The sequence below is a fragment of the Podarcis liolepis genome (assembly GCF_965112155.1).
Source record: "Podarcis liolepis genome assembly, chromosome: 8".
NCBI lineage: Eukaryota > Metazoa > Chordata > Lepidosauria > Squamata > Lacertidae > Podarcis > Podarcis liolepis.
This window is the reverse complement of record NC_139560.1, coordinates 18,600,917-18,625,640: the sequence shown is the minus strand read 5'-3', so window position 1 is coordinate 18,625,640 and position 24,724 is coordinate 18,600,917. Positions and strand designations below refer to the sequence as shown.

General features: G+C 40.4%; 1 protein-coding gene across 5 annotated transcripts in view; it reads right to left on the bottom strand.

Moving 5' to 3' along the window:
* The window catches only part of CSMD3 (CUB and Sushi multiple domains 3), a 591,548-nt gene that overhangs the window by 481,771 nt on the left and 85,053 nt on the right, over nt 1–24,724 (bottom strand). The window lies entirely within an intron of this gene.

Genomic DNA, 24,724 nt, shown 5'->3' with positions numbered 1-24,724 from the left:
CAGTTAAATATTCTGCTCCAACTCTGCCAGATATTTATCTAACTACAGTGGTACCTCAGGTTACATACGCTTCAGGTTACATACGCTTCAGGTTACATACGCTTCAGGTTACACACTCCGCTAACCCAGAAATAGTGCTTCAGGTTAAGAACTTTGCTTCAGGATAAGAACAGAAATTGGGCTCCTGCAGCAAGGTGGCAGCAGGAGGCCCCATTAGCTAAAGTGATGCTTCAGGTTAAGAACAGACCTCCGGAACGAATTAAGTACTTAACCCGAGGTACCACTGTATAGTAAAACACATCTTTGGCATGTCAGCCCCCTATGGGTCTTGAAATCAAGTAGACTTTTCCATGACAGCTCCTTGATTATGGAATTTACATTATGTCCAAGTTGATGGATTTAGGATCAAGATGTCATATTATTAGCTTGCCATTTGCTTGTGAAATTCATATTCCAAGTCATAGAACTGTAGACTTGGAAGGGACAAACAAGAATCATCTAGTCCAAACCCTAATTTTGCCCAATGTGGTGCTCAAACCCATGACTTGGAAATTAAGAGTCTCGTGCTCTTATCAAATGAGCTATCCCTTGGTCTTCTCCATTCACATCTAGGAAGATGAATGTGCTGCTCCCTTTCTTTTACTAACATTATGAAAACTATTTCCTTTAACCTTGATTTGTATATGGAGCTCTGCTGGAGGTATTATATCTTAAGTCCATTCCAAAAACACAGGTTAGGGCAGAATGCTGTGACCTAGTTGCTAAGTAGAGTTTTCCAGTTAGAAAGTGGAACACATTACGCTAGTGACACTGGATGCTAATAGGTTTCTCAAAATGCTTCTATTAAGCCATAAAACCCCAAGAGTTTGAGACCTGATTGCCAAAGAGATTGCCCTTTTCCTCACACAGTGCTGCAGTCAAAATAAGTAATCATTAGCCCTTAACACAAGGAAACAATTGCACTCTTTTTCATGGAGAGTTCACAACTCAGTTCCTACTTCCTTGTCCCACTGCCAGTGGAATATACGAGCCTTCTCTCTGTGATACATCCATCGTCTCCCTTAAAAATATTAAAATATGGTGGAATAGCAAACTTGTTAGCATATTGCGTGGATTAAGACAGAGCTTCAAATCACCTCACATTCTCTTGAGCACAATATTTTCAACAGCGGTTCACACATTCAACTGTGAGATAGAAAGCGCAAAAATATGTATCATAGAAAATTTTACTAACAGATAATTCCACCTATGAATCAGAGGGAACCTTTGATGCTGAAAAATCCAAATCATCAGTATGCTGAAAATGCACCTCTTTACCTTGGTCTTGATACCCGAAATACGTGTTTTTTGGGATCCACTCTATTCCTGAGGGTATGATTTGTTTTAATTGTTTTAAATATTGAATATTTAAATTGTTGTAGCCTGATGATGAATGCTGGGTGATTGAATTAATAAAAATTATACCCTAAGGCCTGCTGGGAATACAGCTGTAGGTTTCATTTCATTTTGTTTATTTGTTTCATAAAATTTATACACTGTTTATGTTCCATTGTTCATTTGATTTTATCCCTCAGAGCTGTTAACTTCCCAGTTTTGTTGGATTCCAGCACCCATCAGCCACAGCCAGCATGAGCAAAGGACAGGAATTTGTTTATTTTATTTTATTACATAAAACGTATGCACTGCTTGATTGTAAAAAGCAACAACAACCAACTCTTAAAGTGGCTTTCAAAAAGATAAAACCATAAAATTGGGGAAAAATTTAAAATATATTAAAACATACACGAGGTTAAAATACTGAGAAGTTTAAATTTTCTAAGCATTTGAGTAGGCGTTACAAAACCATGTTTTTAGCAGGCACAGAAAACAATTCAGAGAAGGTGTCTGCTTGATAGGCAAGGAGTTCCAAAGTACAGTATAGGGGAGGCCTTATTAAATGACAAAGTTCTTACAAATGCAGAATGGATATTATAAGGCACTTGTAATAGTGCCAGTTCCACTGATCAAGGAAATAGTGGGAGATGTAGTCAATGAACTTCTGAAGCGCAACAGGTTCCCTGTTCCTACAATTTACCAATGGTCTAAGGCCAATAGGCTTGGTTCCTGCAAACTAGTTCAGAACAACCATTTCATAACCTTCTCAGTTTGGCATGCACACTGTTGTCTATTACCAAATTGCCATACCCAAAATATTTCTTATTTCCCCTCTTTGGGGCCTTTGGCAACTCATGATCTATTTTTAAATCCCATCTGAAAAATTATCTGTTGTTATTTATTATTTAACTCTGACTGCATTAGTTAACTTTGTAAAAGCCTTTGGGATACATTTAGTTCAGATATCACTTCTTCAGAATGAAACTTGAATTACTTATGAAGAGTTATGTTGAATTATTTACATGGGCTGTGCCTCGGGATCTTGGATGGAATTCTCTGTTTTTCAGAGACAAGTGGACTCCATGTTTTTGTCAGGAAGCTGAAGGACTCCACTCTCAGTGACCTTTCTCACAAGTGTTTGTTTCATATTTTCCACTGGGGAATACAAGATGTGGGTCTACAAAACCACTCAGTTTAAAGCTAGCTAAAGCTTCTGAACACCCCCCACAACACTACCCATTTTGAACATTACTGTCTTCAAAATCGAGGACACAAGACAAATAACTGTAGAGATATCTCTGTTCTGAGGTAAATCTTACAACCCCTGCACACCAGCCAAAGAACCCTGAAGACAAATATACAGTATTGTTTCTTCAGGGGGGGAAATTCTCAGAAAATACTTGGAACATAGAACACCAAAATCAAGAAAACATGATGGTCTTTTTATCAGCAAAGCTGGAGGTTCATTTTATATGTTGTACTGCTCTTTGCCTTACAAGGGAAATCCATGTTCCTGTCAGGGCTAGAGACAGATCAAAGTAGGGCTGAGAGAAAATGGCTTCCCCAAATTCTCTGCTTTATTTGAAGGTGCTAAGAGAGGGAGATGGGTTCAGAATATTCTCAGGGAGAACAGAAGTAGAATTCTCCAACAGTCTGAAAAAGAAAATTTATCATGGCCATTGCTTCTTTAAGCAACATTAAAGTAATATTAAACAATAATAAACTTGGGATGCAAAGGAGTGTATGATATTTTCTACCCTATTTATGAATGAAATGCGGAGGGGCATTTCGCTTTATATTTAACATAGGGTTGGAGCAGAAATTCTCAAATAATTTATTAGAAATTAATGTCTTCCCTTGAGAAAACAGAGACGGGTTATTTTCTAAGAAGACAGAATATCCAGCAAATGTGTAAGGGAGAGAGAATTGCCCCCCACTGCAATTTTGTGTCTGACCCTGATTTTATGTATTAAGTTTCATTTATTTATTTAGTATAATTCATATAACCCTTAACAGAAAAATATGAATGTGCTTTACATGATAATACATAGTAGTCATTCAAATACGCTAAAAACAGACTCCAGAAACTAGACACCCTAAAATTGTCAAAATATAGATAAAATCAACAGACTTAAAAACAAATAAACACAATAAAATCACATGTCTGGATTGGCTTGCTTTCAATAGCTGTCAAAAATAGTACCTAATATCAATAAGAAGAGTTCCAGAGAATATGTGATACCACTAAAAGATTGAGTTCTTAGTAAGAGTAGAATGGACATTATGTGACACTTCTAAGAGTGCCAATTCCATCAATAAAATTAGTCATGTGGGCATATATGGGGTGAGGTGATCCCAAACTGAGGCATCTGATCAAGGCTTGTATTTTAAAATGAGCTTAAAAAATATATTTGCAAATGTTTGTATGTTTCATGCCAGACATAAAGCAGCTGGCTGAGTACTCTGGCAGTTGTTTATCTTCTTGATCAAGGGCCCCCCTGATCTATAGCAGTACCTTAAAGTTGTAAAAGGAAATTACAGGCTGGGAGCAAAAGGTCATACTGACCATACAAATTACAGAATACAATCAAGCTGCAAAAACACAATTAAGAGTTGGTAAATAGTGAGATTTATTGTTTAACAGAAAATAATACTAGGTGCCTCCCATTAGACTTGAGCCATATTTTCATAAGGTTAAAGGGCAAGAGCTAATAGGAACAGCAGCTGGCTTGAAAGGGGGGTGTAAATTCAAGGGGTTGCTTTTGGAAACTGTTTTTACTAAGTTCCTTTCCTTCTAAAAAGCTATATATGTTAATGTATGAAATATATTGGCTTAATGTAATTATGCAAAGGATTTAGAAAGTAAGAAATGTTAGATTCTTATTTCATTGATGGTGTGTGAGAAGGTGAACCCAAGATCTCTGTTTAAGATAAAAATTAAAACCATGAGCCATCTGTTTTAGCCATCTGTTTTGGAGTGAAGGGGTAATAGGGCAATAGGGCAAAGATGATCTGGTAATTAAGGTGCCTTGTCGAGGCAAATGTAAGATATATGGCTACTTGTCTGCCATTTATGGATAGAAGGAAATATAGCTCTTTGTCTCCCATAAAAGGTAATAGGAAATGGGTGTATCTTTTATGATTGGTTCTAGCAAACAGCCAATAGGAATTTCAACCAGGCTGATTGGACAGAGGCAGCCAAAGGAGGAGCAAGGGGGCTGGGCTGAGGAAATATAAGTGCTGGCCATCAGGGCTGGAGTGGGCAGAGCTTTGGTATCCATATACCACTGTGTCTCTCATTTATTTGTCTGACAAATAAATTATTATTTTAATTTCTCTATTGCTGTGTTGAATATTTCATTCCAGCTAAGCGTTAACCACAAGCAGGTGCTACAAAACTGACTAGTTTATTGAGCAATTGGGAGATCATACCACATTAGGGAAGAATTCTAGACTAAACCACTTCTTTATTTTCTAATGGAAGGAAGTCCCAACTTTTGGTTTTAATCCAGTTCATGAGAAAGCAAAAATAAAAATAAAATATGTAGACCAAAAATATATTTTCAAAAAAACACTGCCGAAGCAACCAGAACAGAGCAAGCAAGCAAGCTGAACAATGATATGCAAATGCATTTGATTTGCATAATCCATTCTAAAAGCAGATTTAGCGTTTTCTATTTTTAAAATAATGCAGGGTGTTTTAGCACCGATTCCTAGGCGTTCCTTGCTTTATACGTCTCAGATTCCTATGCATTGTCAATGAGAGAGAAATCATCCTGAGAACACATACTGGGAGTGCTATTTCAAGTTTCAGTGTCTCTTTCAGCGGCAGTTTGTATGTCGCTGGGGAGGGGCAGTGAGAAGAGTACAGGGCTGGGCCAACATATCTTACTGCCTGGAATAGAGTAGCAAATTGCAGCCCACCCCTCCAAGGCGTGGAGTTTAGTACCAGCAAAGTTAGGTTGCTACCTGAAGCAGAAAATTCCACAAGCACCTCTCCCCAGACAGTAAAAAATAGCAACACTATTCCTGCCCTTTTCATGGCACCCCAAATCAGCTGCAATTTGGCTAACGTCTACCCAGATAGTGATTTCACTAGTGGGACAGGGGAATTTACAGCAAGGATCAAAAACTTGTTCTTAAATATGTTTCCAGTTTCAGAAATAACAGTGCTTTCTTCTTTTGCTGCTATTTTAAAAATCTCCTTGCAACCTGAAACATACCAAAAATAAGTAGGCTGAAATATAAGGGTCATTGCCACCTCTTCTGCCTAGCCAAAATTTTGCTTGTGACACATAGTCTTGGTAGAAATATATTTTGTTCCCTGGAAGCCTCAATAAAACCTCAAAACCCAACACACAAGAAGGTATCATTTGGATGTGCTCTGTGATAATGAATGGAATTACGGGGCTTTCATCACCATATACTGTTCATCCAGAAAGGGTTTATGTAAACTTATGCAAGCTTGGAAACAGAATCACGCACTCGTTGTTGTCAAAGCACATCAAGCCATAAATAAAGTATGAATACGCTCCTTAAAGATACCGGCATTTTAAGTTCGCATTTGCACTTTTGGCTGCTTATAATGATCTGCAAACATGACTCTGCCCTTGAGCAGTTAAGAGGATTTTTCCCGCTAAGCACAAATATTGATATTCCATGAACCCACTAATAAATAAAGCTACATCATAGAGAAGCTGATTACATGGCTGCAATTTGTTAATCACGGCTGGAAAAGTTGAGAGGTAGAGACACAGCATGCAGAGTTCCAGCTTCAATTCCTAGCAATTTCCATTTAAAAGGATTGGATAGCAGGTGATGCCTCTAATCCTAGACTAGATGGATGAATAGTCTAACCTGGAATAAAGTAGCATGTAAAAATCACATGATATGCTGGTCCCTTTACATCATTGCTGCTGGTCCTTTTACATCATTGCTGCTGGAACACATTTTCACACAGCACTAAGCAGAAAGAAGACTCAACACACCATAGTGGAGGAAATATAACAGAGTGGAGGATCTGCAAATAAGCCAAATCAGTAAGTGCAGGCAGGGAGATGCAAATCCATGCGCATGAGGGAACTATTCTTATTTTGTGTAATAGTTTGTGTCAGTTTCTCTGTTGTCGCTTCAGTTTTTTATACACCGCTTAGAGATTTTTTTTTTTTACTGAATAATAATAATAATAATAATTTATCCTTTATACCCCTCCCATCTGGCTGTGTTTCCCCAGCCACTCTGGGCTCCTAACCGAATGATAAAAACACAATATACCACAATACATACTGTATTAAGTGGTATAGAAATTAAATAATCAATCTGGCCACTACTTTATTGGCTCTATAAAGCGAAGGACTGGGAAACGATTCTCCCTCCTTGCTGAGTGAGCCTTGCGTATGTGAACCAAGATGCGCATTCCAGGCCCTAAGGGCAACCCTAGGTACCTATAAGCTTCAAGCTGTGAGGCTCAAGAGCGTCCCCATACCCAATAATGACTCAGGATGGCAGTGACATTAAGTTTTCCCTTCCCTGTCCACACAGAATTCTGAACAGACAAAAATCAACGCCCTACACAGTGTGAAGAAGGTGAAAAGGAGAATCAGTCAGAGGCTACCTAAAAAATCCTACCCAGCCCTATAAAAGCTGACTAGCTGTAGAGTTTTGTGATGACACATCCTAACGTTAAGTTGGGAAGATGTCCACAGATAAATAAAGCATCAGAGCTCTTTTTCAGGCAGAACTCACCAGAACTCAGTTCTTGCACCTCTCAGGTGGGTGCCATTGCCATTGTAAGAGAACAAGGAAGGCTTTCATGGTGAGTTCTGGAACCTCTTTTTCTGAAGAAATAGCACCATAAAGCATTATTTTGATTTGCTCTGAAGATGCTACAAAAAGTTTAGCTGAAACCTAAGCAACTTGCATATAATTTATATGTTGATGTATGCAGTAACTGTTAATAAACACTTTCTTATGTACCTGTTGTTATGTAGGACCTGAGAAGGAAGTGCAATGCTGGATTACATTTTATTCTTAAAGAAGTAAGTGACAATCTTGGCAATTCATTCACTTGTTATTATGTAACTTTTGCATAATACTTTGGCATGTAAATCTTTAATGAGATTTACAGAGAAGTTCAGTTACTAAAGCAACCACCAAATGCATCAAATCTGGTTCTTCGGAATCCAAAAGTAGTAATGTTCAGCTGCTAGGTGATAGGATTATGTAGAGCGGTAAATTTTGGTAGTAAATGGATGTATTTTTAAAGACAGAGGTTGTCCTTTAGAAAAGGGGGGGGTGTTTAATCCCCTCCATAGTGACATGGAGTTACATGATTTTGAAGAAGGCACTGAGATTAAACTAGGAGCAAAAGCAAAAATAAGTTCCAGTAAATACTAAAGTATAAGTTAGCTATGATCAAACAAGTAGTGTGGGTGGTTTCATGGAAGTTTCAGCAAGATTAGAAAGACCTTAAGTATCTTGGTACTCAACAGTTCAGGGAAACACTGTGAAGATACCACTTCAGATGTCATGCAGCAGTCATCATAACTGTGTAAAAAAGGAAGAGGTAGGATCTCAGTATGATTAACTCCTCTGTACCTTGCAGTTCTTTTCATTGCAATCAGTTACCAAACTATCAACACTCCTAAACAGAAGTACAGTTATCTGTAGGTCTAAGCAGGTCGGAGATCTAACGGCGGGCCATCAGTGATGTGTTTCTGCCAGAAATGAAAAGCATTCTCATTCGCTCAAGCATTTCTGCACTGGGTCACTTATTTTCTATAATTTCTATTATGTGCTTTTGTATTTTGTCTGTTTTGCTGCAGCTTTAGGATATTGGTAAATTACGCTGTTCATCACTTTGTCACGCTAAGTGAAAAGCAATATATAAATCCTTGAAACAAATAAGCAAGCAGTCAGGAAAAAAAGTCTTGACAATGAAAAGCAGCCATCTCAATCTCATATCTGGGGCTGGAAGGACAGGAAGGATAAATAAGCACCAGTCCAAATCAATGAAGGCTATTATGAGTTTAAAAAACAAATCCAACTTAGGCTCCAGTCCTATTGGGTTTAGGGTCACCAGATGCAGAAGATGACAGCATGTACACACCTACAATAGTTTTGTAGAAGAGGGCATTTCAGCAGGTACCACACCTGCTCAATCCTCTTCTTCTACAAAACTATTAAAGATTCAGAAACCCAGTCCTCTTCTGCATCTGGCAACTTTAATTATGCTGCAATCTGATGCACACTTACTGGGAGTCTGTCCCCCTGAACTCACTAGGATTTTCTTCAGAATAGATTTCTATAGGATTACAGAACACGTTGTTGTTCACGTTGCTGTTGTTGTTTATAAATTAGGTTACATACTCTGCTGGGCACTGCCTTGAAATCCAAACAGAATGAAGGGGAGCATAGAAATACTTTAAATAAATGAATAAATGAAACTGTGCTGTTAGCTGATTAATTGCATGAGTTTTACTCAATTCATGAATAGATTAAACTTGCATATGGGTAAAATAATTGTTCAGAAGGAGAGAAAAAGCACCCACTCTTTGTTTGAAGAAAAGGCAATCCCTCATGTGAGATGGAAAAGAAGACCTCTTTTAATATGCTGCCCACTGCCTACATTTTTAAGTACTTCTGTTAATAACAGTGTTTTTAAAAATGTGCTGCCTGATTAATTGGGAGCATCTAGCTTGCCAGATGTTATCTCTTCATCAGTTAATCATCTAGCAGGTTAGAGGACACTACCATCCATAGATTCACAGCTACATGGAAAACAATACTCTAGTATGCCTAAGAACCATAGGTAGTTGTCTTGCACTGAGTTGGTCATTGGTCCATCTAACTCAGGATTGTGAAAATTGACTGGCAGCAGCTCTCCAGGGTTTCAGACAGCATTCTCTCCCAGAACTACCGAGATATGCCAGGGATTGAATTTTGGACCTTTTGCCTGCAAACCAGCTGCTCAACCACTGACTCGTGGTCATTGCCCAATGGTTCCTTACAAAAACTGGAAGAAGGCTTTAAGTGGGTGTTGTGGATTACACTCTAATGTGTGTTATTATTCCAGGAGATACAAATTAGGTAATTTCACTTAAAAGTGCTAACAGAACAGAAATCTCTTCCACCCTTACTTCCAAGTCATTATGGACACCATCATTCATGCAATAGTTACTTATATTAAAAGCCATATATGACAACAATGACATTTCCTGCAAGTTCAAAACTGCTTTTGAGAAATCCTCAAATGAGCGGGATGCACTTTCCCGCCCTTCGCAGGGGGCACAGTTATGCCCTCTGCGTCACAGGAGGTCCCAGTCCCGAGTCATGCACCAGCCACTTGTTTTTTCGCAAATCGCAAATCGTCACAACTTTGTAAAGTTTGGTGGTTAGGCATTGGAAAATGTGTTGTGTGTTGAAGGGACGGTTGTGGCCATCACCTACCCCTCCCCTTGAAGGGTATAAAGGAATCCGGTGGTCGTGGTTCCTGTCCGATGCCCAGGTGGTGGCTAGCAGTGGCGTAGCGTGGGGGGTGCAGGGGGGGCGGCTGCACCGGGCGCAACATCTGGGGCTTAGGGGGTGCAAATCCACGGGTTAGGGGGCGCAAATTACTTGCCTTGCCCCGGGTGCTGACAACCCACGCTATGCCACTGGTGGCTAGGGCCATGGCATGACCCTCTGGTGACTCTAGGGGAAAGCTTCCAGTTGGTTTGCATTAACCCTTGGGTGACTCCCTGCAGGGCGGGCAGGAGTCAAAGTATAGTCGGTTCAGATCCAGTGCCTAAGCCAATACCACTCACATTCTGTAACCAATAAAGTTGTGGCCATTTTTAGCCCATTAACCTTAATTGCTGGTGTCCATGTGTCTTATTTCATCTTGGGGCAGGGCCCCGACTCACAACTCCACATTCCACACACTATCCCTTTCCTAGGTCATTCCAACGAAACTCATACGATTAAGAATCTGTGTCCCAAAACTCATCTTCCTAAACATCACAATTGAAAATAGAATATTTTTTTTAAAAAAAGACAATAGGGAATACAACAAACGATGCAATAATTACAGGTAACCATCACAAGTAGCTGTAAGAAGCTGCTTTACACTGAATCAGGCATTTGGTCCATTTTGCCCACTAATTACTGTATGTTCTGATCAGCAGAAATATTTCCTAGCTGGATGATAACTGGAGTTCTTCACCTAGAGACGCTAAGAATGGAATTTGAGACCTTATACATTGAAGCATGGCTACTTGCCATGGGCCCTGCTAAATGTTCCACATGGAAGCACGATTCCAGAAATATCAGAATTAAAGGAGTACAACCTAGTTGGTGAAATATACCAGACTTCAAACAAGTTGAACGTGCAAGAAATAGTAAGCAGATATAGCCCTTGTAACATCTCTCAAGAAAATAATTTCACTTAATTTAACATCTTTGGAAATGTCAGACTCCTAGGATTGACAAGGCAGCTCATACCATGGCACCTTGTCATTCAGTTATGTATCCCAAAGGCAGTAAGCACCTTTAGAGTTGAGTTAAAGGACAAGGACGCATTGTACTGAATCACTTTCTGAGTTCCACATATCTTTGATCCTTAAGGGATCCTTAAGGGATCAAAGACTTTGCAGTTTATTGAGCACATTGGTTATTTTAGCCCTGGCAGCATATACTAAAACTATCACATCCCCAGACCACAGACACTGAATATGGAATGGTAGCTGATCTTCTTTAGCATTACAATTGGGTTTGGTAAGTAGAACTATCTAGGCCCCTCTGACTGGGAAATATTCCCCCCCCAAAAAAAAAAAATACACAGATTGGTATATGGTTGGGGGTTTTCTGCCTTTCCCTCAGTGAAATTATGGTCTTCCTTTGTTAAGCAAACGAAAGTTGTTTGCATGAGGGTGGAAACGGCATTGGGCAGGATAAACATAGTATGGGGGGGTCCCAAAAAGGGCCTGAAGGGAAGATTGACCACAGCACCCCCAAACACGTCTTGGGGTGTCTGCCTGATGGGAATCTGCACTCTGGTCACCCAGTGAGTCCTTGCTTGCTTGCCTTGCACCAAAGCAAGGTTCAACACTGGCTGACTCCCATTGAACGGGTTTGGGGTGCTCCAAAACCAGCAGACCCATTCCATCAACATGGGGCTTATGGAATGATGAACCCAATGTCATGCCAACCCTTATTCTGCCCGCTGCTTTCAATAAAGATTTGGCCTGATTTTGTCTCATGACCATTGTACGTTCTGCTTATTTTGCTGCTTTCATAAGTTATATAATGCGCCTGTTTGGGCAAACAAAGAGACATGTTTCCCTGAAATACATTCTCAGTAGTACCCTTATGACACCTACATTTGATTCATTAGCAGCAGATTTACAATTGACTTTTCCTACGCTTCCAGTAAAATTGTTTCATTGTCTACTCTTAACTATTTTGTTCCTTAACATTTACAGTACATATGCTGTTGCAACATAAATCCTATCCTCTCTTGTTTGCCTACTTTTTATATAACACTTTCAGTTATTTAAAGCCAATTATTGTTTTTCTCCCCCTTTTTAAGCAAGTTATTTCAGATACCCCTTGTTAACAGTGTTGCTGTGACTTAACATCCATGTTCTTGAAGTGTGGCGTGTTAAACTGGGCATAGTGTTCTGTGCTAGAGCGCCACACTTTGCCTAGAGTAAGAGAGAAACTCTTGCTTGTTCTCCACTGCTCATCCCATTCATCTGTCAGATACAGCAGCCTACAATCACGTGTCATGAGATATATAAAGACTGTTCACACTTCCACCCTTGTACAGATGAATACATGAATAGGGCTGCATTAGAGGCAGCCAAACCATATCTACTTTACTTATTAGATAAAGAAGAATATGTGTGATGGCACACTGAGACTAACTTTTAATGAGCTTTTTGTTACAAAAAAGGCAGTAGCTTTTGTCAGTGACAAGCTGCTTCTTCAGATGCTGAGTTGCAACTGGGTAGAGCGAGGTAGAAGAGTCATAATTATTTCTCTCACCATTCTTCCCAGGAGGCACAGGATGGTACTCCTGATTCCTTCTTTCATCTTCACAACAAGTGTATGAAATGGGTTGGAGTAAGAAATTATTCCAAAGATTACCCAGTGAGTTTTATAACTGAGTAGAGATTTGAACCTAGCTCTTCTCAGTTCTAGTCCAGCATTTTACCTACGGCACCATGCTGGCCCTTCCAATTACCCTCTTCTTCCCCATAATCTATAGTAATTAAACATATCTAACATATCTAATGCCACAATTCTCTGTATTTTGCAGCCTGTGCTCATAGCCTATGCTCATCAGGTGTAAGGTTGGTATATTCTTGGCATGATGACTTAGCGTCATGCATTTCATTACTATTATGTTATGATGGAGGAGATGAAGAAGAACTAGTCACGCATAGGACTAGTGGGTAATATCTAATCCCACTGGAAAATGAGCACAAGTGGTAATTCACAATGCCCCATTCTAAAATATTTTTAGGCCGCACCATAAATAACAGCAGACCATCCCTGATACTGCTCCTCTGAAGTGGGCTACAGCTTTGTGCTAAACTGACTCACACATAAGCATTTCTTTTTAAGGGGATTTTGGACTGTGCTGTTTGATTGCTAATAGCAGGAGACTCTATTTCCCTTTTCAAAATTTATTATCTGCATAATTAAGAATATATGGTGTTGTTATTGGTGCTGTAAACTGAAAATGAAATCCACACCAAGGATGAATAAATTACCCTGTAGGGAAATAATAGAAAATTCAAATGAAAACAAAAAAAAAATTAATTATGCTATTCTGTCTCTCACTTAATTACCTAGTGGTAATTTAAGGGACCTGACTTAAGTTATTAATGTAGTGTTCTAAACTGAAGCCAGTGCTCAGTGAGCCCAAGAAGTTTCAAGAAAACAACACTTTCATCACTGGTGTTTAGGATGTGTTGACTTTGTTGAATTACTGCAGTAAAGTGTGAATGATTTATGGAAGAAGAAGAAAAACATCAATGCGTGCTTTAAAACAAAAGTGTGATGCTGTAATTGGGTGTTAAAGAAACAACACATTTCTTAAGATTGCAAAGGCAATTTGTCCTATAATATGAAGTGTGGTATAATAAAGGGGAGGCTTTATTAATATTATGGATGAATGACTTAGAATAGCTTCTGGAGCAGCTAATAAGTAGCTGGTGACGTTAATTTAGGCTACAATTCTATGCACGCTTATGTGGGAGCAAGCCCCATAAAATTCAGTTGGGCTTACTTCTGAACAGACATTAGGGTGGGGCCACCATCGGCATGCACATTCACCCTACACTCACATTCTTTTGAGCACTTTTGTTGTTGTTGTTTAGTCGTTTAGTCATGTCTGACTCTTCATGACCCCATGGACCAGGGCACGCCAGGCACTCCTGTCTTCCACTGCCTCCCGCACTTTGGTCAAACTCATATTGGTAGCTTCGAGAACACTGTCCAACCATTTCATCCTCTGTCGTCCCCTTCTCCTTGTGCCCTCAATCTTTCCCAACATCAGGGTCTTTTCCAGCGAGTCTTCTCTTCTCATGAGGTGGCCAAAGTATTGGAGCCTCAGCTTCACGATCTGTCCTTCCAGTGAGCACTCAGGGCTGATTTCCTTCAGAATGGATAGGTTTGATCTTCTTGCAGTCCATGGGACTCTCAAGAGTCTCCTCCAGCACCATAATTCAAAAGCATCAATTCTTCAGCGATCAGCCTTCTTTATGGTCCAGCTGTCACTTCCATACATCACTACTAGGAAAACCATAGCTTTAACTATACGGACCTTTGTTGGTAAGGTGATGTCTCTGCTTTTTAAGATGCTGTCTAGGTTTGTAATCGCTTTTCTCCCAAGAAACAGGCATCTTTTAATTTAATTTTTAATTTGAGCACTATTATGGAGCTATATATGTACCAAAAGACCGTTGACCAACATATTGATAAGGCTGCATGTGCCTGCTGAAATACTCCACGCTGCCCAAATTGCACAGTGCCCTCTGTCCTTAGGCCTTGTGCACTGTTCCAAACTTTCAAGTTAGAATGTTCATAAACATTCCATGAGAACTCAGTAACTAAATCAATTACTAGGAAGGCCTCAATTCAGTCAACTGAAACCACTGTTCTCACAGCCAAATGTCACAAACATATGAGACTTCACTCTGGGTTTATCTCAGTTTTGTGGTTGCTGTTCTGTAATTTGGCAGTAAATGGGCAAAAACAGTATATTCCTGCAAATTTACATCTTCTGTGCTTTATATGTAATAACTTGCAGTTCCTTTTTGACCAAAAGTAAACAGATTCTTAAAAGGTGGAACTAAGGTCACAAATAAATAGCAATTTGTATGTTTGGATTCACCTCTCTGACAGGTTTTCTTACAATGATCTCAGCGAACAGAACTGTGAAAGACTGAGACCCTGGAGAATTTCTGCCAGTCAGAGAGACATCACTAGAAGATGCATTTGGCTGATTCAGGACAAGACAGCATTTCATATCCTTATGCTTTATTTATCTAGACCATGGGTTGTCAACCTGGTCCTTTTCAGGATTCTAGGTGGGCGGTAGGGGGGTTCTACGGCACAAGCTAAATCCTCCTTCCATCGAGCACTGGTGGGTAGTAAAGAAATTTTACCATCAAGAAAGATGCATTAGTGGGCAGTAGGTATAAAAAGGTTGACTACCCCTGATCTAGACAGATCCTTGCATCATAAAAGGACTTCTTTTAAACTTTGGAGAGGCAAGGTTCATCACAAGCTCTTCGGACACACATTACCTCTTCCAGCATTTTCTATCATGACTACTACAATCTAATGAGATTTGATATCTCATTAATTTCTTGACAACCACAGCAAGTATAAGTGCACTAAGAGAGTATACAAACACAACATGCAAACAATGAGGGCACATAAGGGTGCATTGTGGACCCAGGAAGAATGAGACCATGGGCACTGAGGTTGACGATGCACAAAATAGTAATGACAGGACAAGATACTTGGGTTAAAATTAGCCACAACTTTATTGATTACAGATATCAGGAGGTCTTGGCTCTAGGCCTTGGATTTGTATCTTGAATCAACCAACCTGGTCTGCTGGTTGATTGTTACATTAGGGTCGATCTCAGATTATGGACCGCCCTATGATGTGCATCAAATCAGGGCGGCCGTTTAGGACACCATTAGGAGGGTGGGGGGTCTGTGGCCTGTCTATTCCCATCTGGATGTTTGGACAGACCCCCCCTTCTGGACCCCTTTACCAGAGTACCCCACTCTATGGATTGTGTAAAGGAAGGGTGAGGGCTCTCACCCACCCTCTCTGCCTAGTTTAGGGAGCCAATCCCTAGAGTCTTATCTGCCAGAAAGTTGAGACAGTTACAATGAGGGAAACAAAAATCTCGGACAGGCCCAATATGTCAGCTGGATTTGTACTTCCAGTGCATTCTTTATCTGTGGAAGATTGCATCACAGGGAAAGAGCTCCTTTAGTACAGTATATTAATTTTATTGAAACAAAATATTTTTTAAAAATTCCTTCCAGTAGCACCTTAGAGACCAACTAAGTTTGTTATTGGTATGAGCTTTCACTTTTAGATTTCATTGTCAGAAACCTTCATTACAAAAACCACTCACAGGAAGTGAAAAATACTGTCTAATGCCAATTTTCTATCATATGAGAAACATTATTTTCTGAAAACAGAAATCAAGGTACTAAGCATAATACAAGGTTCAGTATAAAAGCTCCGGTCTCTGTGGAATATGTGGCAGCATAGCCAGAACTGTTGAAATATTTAAGAAAAAACATTAGCTTATAAACTGCAACTGTTTTCTTTAGAGTGCATATATAATCTCAGCAGGTATCAGTAGAAAAGGTCACAGGTGTTGATCGCTTCCGAAAGCTACTGAAGTCACTGAGTTCCAAAGCTATGCAACGCTGTATATGTCAATATCATTTGTACCAACCACAGAGATTTTCACAATTTAAAAACAAAAACAAAACAAGTTTGGTTGTTAGCTCTCCCTCCTGCCTTCAAACCATCTGTCATGCTCCACAGAGTGCCCTCAGGGGCTAAGGTCTCAACAAGCCAAGGTCAAGCACACAGTGTCAGTCTAGGTTCAAAACATGAGCAAAGTCAAGAAAAAGTCCAAAGTGAATATACCAGGGAGTTCAGCAAGATGGAGAAACAAGGAACCAGAGACCTGTGTTGATTCCAGCCATGGGAAGGCTCAATGGGAACTTTATATATTGAGACCTCCCTACCCTAATTCCAAAAGTCTGTTGGAGTAAGAAAGTCTTTACCTGCCACTGAAAGGACAACAAAGAGGATGTTAGTCCCCTTCCCACATCTTTTTTTCCTGAAAAATGACAATCTGCAATGAAGTGCATATTTAAATTTTTAAAAATCCCCCTAAAAATATACATATCTCAAAAGACACATTTAAAGTGCATTTTGATATATTTATTGTGTCAAGAGCGATGCTGGAATATCCAGGATGTGCAAATGCTGGTGGATCCACACATTAACATGGGAGGGGAAGATCATTCATAAAGTTAAAGCGCTTTCTATGCATTATAGCACTGTGACACCAGAAGGCGCTGTGGAGTCTCGTCTTTCACCAACGGGATTTCCCTGTATGAAGTTTACAACATGTTTAACTGAATTGCTTCTTTGATGTGTCTCGATCCAGCCCCAGTTTGCATAGGAATTCAGTTCACGAAGATTGATTTTCTGAAGCACCCCTGTGTCAAAACAAGCACAGTAGTATACTGCTGATGGTTTGTCCTGTACGGTGACTGTCATTTACAGTCACTGCTTGATTTACTGTCTATTAAAGTTACCAACCTCTTCTCAGATTTTCAGTAACTGCTACAGTTGATGAAGACGGAGACACTGAAATACTCTGGAATGTTCCATCTGGCTACCTGCAAAAATGCCTAAGGATTGCTAGAAAGGGGGACACTTAACTATGACTGGCATTCCTACCAGTCCCAGGATGTCAGAAAAATTAAAGTGAAACTACAAGTAAATATGATCATATCCCTCTGAATCTTAAGTACCACCACTGAGCAACTTAGCATAGAAAGCAGCATCAGTTAACGTACTAAAGAATCAGCGAGCAAGATTAATGTTTCTGACACATGACAAATTAGCAAATCCTTGGACGACATATGGAGCAACAGAAATGAACATCCAATCAGCAATGGTACAGGTCTGTCAATAACTTGTGTTAACACAGGAAGACAAGGAAATAGAGGAGGGCAAGTTGGACTGCAACAAACTGTTGCAGTGTGTTATGATCCCGTTTAGTATCATATTCATACCATCTTTCAGGATGCGTCTCCCATTCAACTCTCCCAGTTTTCTGTTTCTTGTAGTCACTGAGCATGCTAAGTCCTCATTGGACTTCTATTTTTGCCTGAGGGGAGGAGATGAAAAAAATTGTTTTCCCCGCCCCGAAAAACATATTTTGGGTACTTCTGCAAACCTTGGGTTTCCTTTAAGTGTGCTAAAGAAGCCCCTCTTGTTTCACATAGGTCTGGTTTGGGCTACATTCCTGCTACAGTAACCCACTTTGTTTGAAATTACAGTGGTACCTCTGGTTGCGAACGGGATCCTTTCTGGAGGCCCGTTCGCAACATGAAAAGAGTGCAACCCGCAGTGGCATGTCTGTGCACGCGCGAGTTGCGATTTGGTGCTTCTGCGCATGTGCTTGAGGTCGTTTTGTGCATCTGCGCATGCGCGAGTGGCGAAACCCGGAAGTAACCCTTTCTGGTACTTCCAGGTCGCCGCGGGACGTAACCTGAAAGAACGTAACATGAAACAAACGTAACATGAAGTATGACTGTAGTGTGATTTATATTTCCATAGCTTGTTGATACAACATTAGACAGCCATCACAGTAATATGAAGCATCTGGATGTATTTTTGAAGTTACAACCAAGGAAAATCACCTTGTGAAACTGCAACGCCACTTTCCTGTTTTAAACCAACTAGCTTGTTCAGCCATGTGAACAGCTGCTGTGAAAAAACTTCCAAAACACCACCAGCTGTGTGAACTTCTCCTCCACCCACGCTACAGCTGTCTACAGCTAGAGCAAACACCAGTGCTACTTCACACATCTGCAGAATCAGTGGTCACAAAGAACCCAATGCAAATTGCATCCAAACTAATCTAAAAAGCATGTCAAATTGGAAATTTTGAGCAAATATTCTTATCTAACCATCTGCAAGTTAAGTCAAGCTAAATCATACACTGCTAATAACCTATGAACAGTGCCGGATTTACGTATAAGCTAAACAAGCTGTAGCTTAGGGCCCCACTCTCTTGGGGGCCCCACAAAAATTTAAAGGAAAAAAACCACTGGATGTACATTTCCAAATATAAGATAAAAAACAAATAAAATAAAACCTACATACAGCAACAGTGTTTTGTGTTGTGTAGGATCCCATGATGTAAGTAATGGGCCCCGCCTGCTATATAAAGGGCCCCATTATCTTCAGTAGCTTAGGGCCTCATCAAACCTAAATCCAGCCCTACCTATGAACAAGGAGTATATCTGGGACGGGGAACCTTTGGCTCCCCAGATGTTGCTGGCCTACAGATCCCATCATCCTTCACTATTAACCATGCTGGCTTGGGCTGTTGGGAGTTGGAGCCCAACATCTGGAAGGCCATAGGTTCTGCCATCATTATATTGCTGTTTTGATTTATATCACTCTCCCTCAAGTCTGGATGGTAACACAGCATTTTTAGAGAACCCTAACCTAACAGAAAAGCAGTTATAACTAGTTCTTCATACATCAGACAAAGATTCACCCTAAAATAGACAGTACTAGTGAATCATTTGTCAAAAAAGAGAATACTTCTCATTTTGTCCTGCTTGTGAGGTAGGTAAGGCTGAGAGACTGTGACTGGTCCAAGGTCAGCCAGTGAACTTCATCACTGAGCAGAGATCCTTCTTCTCCCAGTTCCTAGGCCCAATCATCCTATTTATTACGGTTAAAAGACCAAATGCACATAGATGGGATGCGCCGTGACAATGTAGGTGAAGAAGTTTGGCTAATGAATTACGTTGCTAAATATTGCTAGCCCAGGACATTTTGCCCCACGCTCGCCCAGGTGTGTTGTACCCAAGGCAGGTCAAGTTATTGGACACCTGAGACTAAAAATCTCACAATCACCTCTCCTCACCCGGTTACAAAAATAGAATAAGAGGTGAAATAGTTAGCTATTTGCTGCCCTTTCATGATATCCAAATCTGCTCCATGATGCAGCTGCCTCACTCTGCCTACTGGTGGTGGATGAATTCTCTCTCTACAAGGAAACAAGGGTTGCTGGCAACACAATATAAAACTTGGAGAATAGTGGCCAGCATTTTTTAAAATACAACAAACACATACACACACATCAGTTAGCCACTCCTTTTTCTTGAGTCATGCTACCAACCAACTTAACATTCTTTTCACACATAGGAGCCAACTTCTAAGGGCCAAGGTCCCTCCCCCCCCCCCAATAAAATATTTGAGGTGGTCTGCCCCTCTCCCAGTTAATGGGCACTGCCATTCAAATGGTGTGTTGTGTACCACGTCTTGTCATCAATTTCTGTGGGGTGGGGCTTACCTACCTCCCCCCCCCCAATATTTCATTCACGTTGGCACCCCTGCTTTCATATGACATTAGGCCATGGCTTTAAAAAGCTCTGAGGACACTACAGAAGTGGTTTCCTTTTTAAAAAATACTAGCCCCAGCCTACTCCTCACAAAATTATACACAGGAATTGCATTGCTCTGCACTGACCTTTTATTTATTCTTAATCATTTCCATTTCATTGTAGCCTAAAGATACTCCAGGCACTGCATTTCTGAGAGTTATTGCATTTTGTCGGGTGGCTAGAGACGGTTTGCCTTTAGAAGTTGGGAGCTAAATCTGCCGACAGGCCCCTAATGAATCTTGGGTGCCTAACAATCCTGAAGACATGGGCTGCCTGTCATGTAATTCCTGCAACCTCCCCGTAATATTTACTTGCCTTATGCTGAAATGCATTGAAATGGAAAAGAGCAGAGCGTAACCCTCTCTCTTCAAAGTGACAGGAAACTCCTCAGATTCTGAAAGACAGTACAGCAGCCTTTCCCAACTTGCTGCCCTGCAGATGTTTCAAGATGTTTCCAACAGTCATAGCCAAAATATTAATTCATATCTGTAGAATAAGCTTCATCCCAACTCCCCTCAAACATTTATCCTCCATCCAGACAAGCAAGGGGCACTATCACAGTTCAATGACACATTCCAGCCTCCCAGAAGTTCTTAAGGAGTGTGCAAAACAGGGGTGGTGAGGGCCATGGCCTAGGCAGAAGTTTTGGAAGGAGGCCTTGACTAGACAGAATCCTGACAATCAGATAGAGCGAAGGCTGCATTTGGTCCCTGGGGCCTGATGTTGCCAACACTTATTGTAGCTACTAGTTCAGAAAGCTTTGAATATAAGGGAGATATAATGGTTTAGTAAGTCTTGAGAAGGTTAATGTTGAGGTTTGATCCAGACACCAATAATTTTCAATGAATGTGTGAAAGCATCAGGAGGAATTCTACCCTGAAGCCTGAAAGAACAGCTGAATTCTGGTTGGTTACATTTGCATGGACACTCTTCCTGTATTTTGAATATTGGCAATTCATTAACAGTCTCTGGAAGGTTTTTGCATGCATAATTTGCACTCCCTTCACTCAGCACCATGGGCTTGCTAGGATTTTGCCTGCAGCATAAGACTACAAAGTCCATGGTGCCCTGTGAAATAAATGAATCTGCTGTTTATGCAGAAACTGTTTGCCCAAAGTTCCAAGAGGTGCAACACAGATTGCATAAAGCCTACCTGACATTCAGCGTTGCATTGGAAAACCACACATTTCACCCCAAATCTAATCTTAATCCACGTTTGGCATCGGTCACCTTTACAAGTTCAGTTCCAAGTGTCGAAATCACAGAATACATCACCTTGATGTCATCAGAAATGGGCATGAGAATCGGTAGCCTTTCTATTTGCCACCAAGATGCTATTCTAATTTCAACCCCAACCCACACACCCTTATGGTTCTGCTCTTTGCATAGCATAACATACTGAATTAGAGGTAATGATAGAGAAGAAACCCAGCTGCATGCAAGGAGATTTATTGTGTCTGTAAATTTCCAGCGCTGTCTAAAAGTAAATAGGAGCTAGCCAGATGGCAACAATGAATCTGATGCAAGCAAAAAAAACACACAAAAAAAAACAGCCATTAATTGGTTATGATGAATATATGTACAGTATGTATGTTCGCAAATGAAGCTTATATTCTGCAAACACAATTCTGTGTTTACACTGTAAGCTGCTCTGGAAATCCTTGGACTAATTAAAGTGCATCATTACAATTTATTTATTTTTAAATAAATAAATATTCCTGGCTGTAATAAGTGTACGCCTGTTCCTGGCTGCTACAATGATTCCTCCCCCCCCCAAAAAAAAGATTATGTAGGTGTGTGAAGGGGAAACATAACTCCCAGAGCCCAACGGGTCATTCTATTCCCTTTGCTGTATTGTTTGCACTGTTTTACAGGGCCATCCTTTGCTATGAGCTTAATGTCACGTCTTGAGGTTTTATCATGGTGTTTCTTTAACTATTAGATGAAACAAAATGTTGCCCTTTCACGACTTTTCCAGTAAATGTTGCATCTGTGGCAAGTCTCTTAGCTCACCCTGTCCAGATGTAAGCAAATTAAACAAGGTGCCTCTATCTGCTTCTTCTGAAACTTGGCTTGACCAGGAATGCTTCTTCCTTTGAATACTGAATATATCCACCACTGGATGGCAGTATAAAGCCAGTTCTGAGCTTAGGAAGAGCCGCTAGTGCTGTTAAAAACACCAGGATCATCTTGCATCTGCATTATTACTCAGTATTGACTTCTCAGACAATTTTAAATGTGACACTGAACCTCATTTAAATGTTTAATTTAAAACATGGCAGTGGAATTACTCTTCTTGAAGCAGTTGTATTGCTTGGCCATGGTTAGTTTGTGAAAATGAGTGAATGTATTTATTTGTTTTTAATAGCTAATCAATGCCAGGGGGAAATAAAGATACAATAGAACTGGATTAAAAACAATTTTGGTGCACAACCAAAGTTAAATTGAAATACTATAGATTAGCAGAGTAAGGTTGCCTCATATGAATATGGGTGTAGAACGGAGAAAATATGTGCTTAACTTATGCATGCAATTAACGTTATAGAAATTAATGAGTGAATATGTTAGAAGAGATGGTATCCAATTTAGACTGCAAACCACACTCTTTCTATGAGAGTAAATGCCACCAAACTCAGTAGAACAGATTTCCAAGTCAACAAGCATTGTTGCCACCAAAGGTTCATCTGAATACAGTGGTACCTCGGGTTAAGTACTTAATTCATTCTGGAGGTCCGTTCTTAATCTGAAACTGTTCTTAACCTGAAGCACCACTTTAGCTAATGGGGCCTCCTGTTGCCACCGCACCACCGGAGCATGATTTCTGTTCTCATCCTGAAGCAAAGTTCTTAACCCGAGGTACTATTTCTGGGTTAGCGGAGTCTGTAACCTGAATTGTATGAAACCTGAAGCCTATGTAACCCAAGGTACCGCTGTAAAAAGGTGACTGCATTTCTTCTGCTGAAAGGTTTTAGAGGAATTCTAGAGAGGCAATATCAGTCCTTTTTTAAATGAGATTTTATTAAAGCTTTTTCATAACTCAATAATATAAAGAAAGCTAACCTAAACAAAAAGAGAGAGAGAGAAAGTGGAAGAGAAAGAGAAAGAAAGAAAAGGCAGAGTCCTCTCTCAAAGGTAGCTCTTAAGCTTTGTCTGACACAGAAAGTGGTGGACCTTCCCAGCAATCACCTGGGAGCTTTCCTCCCCCGTTCCCACCCCCAGTATCTCACCCTGGGAGGTCTTCCCTTCCCTAGAAGCAATAGAGTGGTACCTCTGGTTACGAACTCAGCCGTTCTTTACCTGAGATATCATTAGCTAATGGGGCCTCCCACTGCCGCCACACAATTTATGTTCTCATCCTGAGGTAAAGCTCTTAACCCGAAGTACTACTTCTGGGTTAGCAGAGTCTGTAGCCTGAAGTGTTTGTAACCCGAGGTACCACTGTACTGGTTTTTACAAAAGTAGCAACAAAGTTAATGGGGGATTCTGCTCAGCCTTAGCTAGTCAAAGCATGTAAACTCGGCGTGGATTGGGAAAACTTTCCTCAGCTGAAACGTCTGAGGAATTCCAAGAGAAGCCGAACAGGTTTGGATTCAAATTGCCTCAAAATCAGCCGAATTGCAAGATTATACTACCTTAAATATTCTCTAATAATATGTTCAATAACCTATATCAAATAGAGAAATGCTTTAAATAGATACAGGTTGCTTTTGTGTGTGTCATTTAAATGGAAACTAAGCAAGAGTATTTCCCAGGGGATTGTGACCTTGGTGAGGATGGTTCGGCTAGCCTTTCAAAAGTGTATTTTAGATCTGTTGCCCGTAATCTCCCAGTGGTGGTTTGCAACAGTACAAACACTGTACAAATATATTTCAGCAAGCCAGTTTACAAAATCTGTTTATGTGATAGCAAACGTGTCTAATCCCCTCCTGGTTTACCTAACATTGTAAGGTTAACAGCAGCAGGGATGAGCAAATGATCTGTGATAAGCTGTTCCCATGAGGACAGCTTTATGCGTTTAGAGCAATCAAACGAGGGCTGACGTTATCATGCGAAAAAGTGAAAATGGAGGAAACCACATACAGAAGGCCTTTTCCAGTAGTCGTCCATAACTACCTCCTACTATTTGCCACCCAGACCAATCAAAACTCTGCCACGATTTTTAGACCTTAACACACGGGGCTTCTGCTGCTCTTCCCCCAGCACAAATAAGGAGTTTGTTTCCCCCCTCCAGAAAAACAAATCTGCCAACTCTGTGTGTAGGTCTGCACACGGCCATGTAAATATCAGGGCTTCCGTCACATATCTTGGCATATCCAAAACTCATCCCACATTCTGAGACCATGTGGTGATGGGTGGGTTATAAATTCCTTGAATAAACAGCTAAATAAATAAGATTAGTTTTGCCAGTGTTTCCCATCCGTCTGCCTTCCCCTGCTGTCACATGACTCATTGCGGTCTCATGCTAGCCTGGTTTGCTTTCAGACTATGACCACGTTCTTGAGCTTCCACATGAAGCAGCATGAGACCTGGTGAACTACCTTCATGGGTGGAGGCATCCAGGGATCATGATACCCTAGCCAATCTGTTCCCTTGTTTCTTGTGTATATTTCTCTCTCTCTCT